Source organism: Amblyomma americanum, chromosome 4 (assembly GCF_052857255.1).
Source record: "Amblyomma americanum isolate KBUSLIRL-KWMA chromosome 4, ASM5285725v1, whole genome shotgun sequence".
NCBI classification, from domain to species: Eukaryota; Metazoa; Arthropoda; class Arachnida; order Ixodida; family Ixodidae; genus Amblyomma; species Amblyomma americanum.
Window position 1 is genome coordinate 121,827,236 of NC_135500.1, and position 1,977 is coordinate 121,829,212.

The 1,977-nt window shown below is 50.4% G+C and overlaps 1 non-coding gene across 1 annotated transcript; it reads right to left on the bottom strand.

The window, feature by feature from the left end:
• Nucleotides 1-1,905: 1,905 nt before the first annotated feature.
• On the bottom strand, nucleotides 1,906-1,977 carry TRNAS-ACU (transfer RNA serine (anticodon ACU)). The gene has a single exon. It is a non-coding gene; the product is annotated as a tRNA-Ser (tRNA).

Here is a 1,977-nt window from a genome sequence, read left to right on the forward strand (position 1 = left end):
CCTGTCCCCTCACCTCTTTCATTTCATATCTCCTTTCTGCCTGCTATCCTTTATTTCCGCTGCCCCAGCTCAGGTGCTTCAGTATCGATGGCAGATGCCGGGGCTAGCAAAAATCTTTTCCTTCCTTTTTACTATTATTTTAATAAACAACCACTACCACCACCAGCAGTTACGCCCCGGGTTAGAACACAACCGCGGCGGCTGCATTTTTATGGAGGCAATACGCTAAGGCGCCCGTGTGCTGTGTGATGTCAGTGCACGTTAGAGATCCCCAGGTGGTCGAAATTATTCCGGAGCCCTCAACTACGGCACCTCTTTCTTCCTTTCTTTTTTCACTCCCTCCTTTATCACTTCTCTTACGGCGCGGTTTAGTTGTCCAAAGATATATGAGACAGATGCTGCGCCATTTCCTGTCCCCAAAACCAATAATTAATATTATTATTATTATTAGTTTCGCCTACGCCGCGGCCCACTGCTGCCACCCAGTTTGTAAACAAGCTGCCAGGACAAGATGGCCTCCCGAGCGAGAAAAACTATGTCACTTCCTCCACATTTTTCTTCCATGTTGTAAGGGAAGGGCCTCTTCGGAGTGTTGCCTGCCTCCATGTGCAATACCTTCTTAAAACGAAAACTTTACTGGCCGCGAACTTGCGATTTCGCCGTGGCGGAGCTTCGAGAAGGCACCTGAGGTCACAACGCGTGCCTCGCCACGGATATTTCTCGCTCTCTCTCGCTCTCTAGTCACTACTGCGCATGCGCCACTTGAAAAACCGAGCCACAGGTGTTCCGCCGCTGAGCAGCGCCACGCCTTTCTTCAAAATTAATTATTGTTTTTTTTTGGTGAAAAGAAATGGCGCAGTATCTGTCTCATATATCGTTCGACACCTGAACCGCGTCGTAAGGGAAGGGATAAAGGAGGGGGACTGAAATAAGAAACGAAGAAAGAGGTGCCGTAATGGAGGCCTCTGGAATAATTTCGACCACCTGGGGATCTTTAACGTGCACTGACATCGCACAGCACACGGGCGCCTTAGCGTTTTTCCTCCATAAAAACGCAGCCGCCGCGGTCGGATTCGAACCCGGGAACTCCGGATCATTTGCCGAGCGCCCTAAACACTGAGCCACCGCGGCGGGTTATAATATATGTATATGTAATAATTGATTTTTGGATAAAGGAAATGGCGCCGTATATGTCTCATATATCGTTGGACACCTGAATCGCGCCGTAAAGGAAGGGATAAAGGAGGGAGTGAAAGAAGAAAGAGGTGCCGTAGGAGAGGGCTCCGGAATAATTTCGGCCACCTGGGGTTCTTTAATGTGCACTGACATCGCACAGCACACGGGCGCCTTAGCGTTTTGCCTCCATTAAAACGCAGCCGCCGCGGCCGCGGTAGGGTTCGAGCCCGGGAACTCCTGATATGTAATAATTGGTTTTTGGGGAAAATAAATGGCGCAGTATCTGTCTCATATATCGCCGGACACCTGAACCGCGCCGTATGAGAAGGGATAAAGGAGGGAGTGAAAGAAGAAAGGAATTACGAGGTGCCGTAGCGGAGGGCTCGGGAATAATTTCGATTACCTGGGGATCTTTAACGTGCACTGACATCGCACAGCACACGGGCGCCTTAGCGTTTTGCCTCCATAAAAACGCAGCCGCCGTGGTCTAATTATAATAATAATTGGTTTTTGGGAAAAATAAATGGCGCAGTATCTTTCTCATATATCGGCGGACACCTCAACCGCGCCGTAAGGGAAGGGTTAAAGGAGGGAGTGAAAGAAGAAAGGAAGAATAGGTGCCGTAGTGGAGGGCTCCGGAATAATTTCGACCACCTGGGGATCTTTAACGTGCGCTGACATCGCACAGCACACCGGCGCCTTAGCGTTTTTCCTCCATAAAAACGCAGCCGCCGCGGTCGGGTTCGAACCCGGGAACTCCGGATCAGTAGTCGAGCGCTCTAACCACTGAGCCACCGCGGC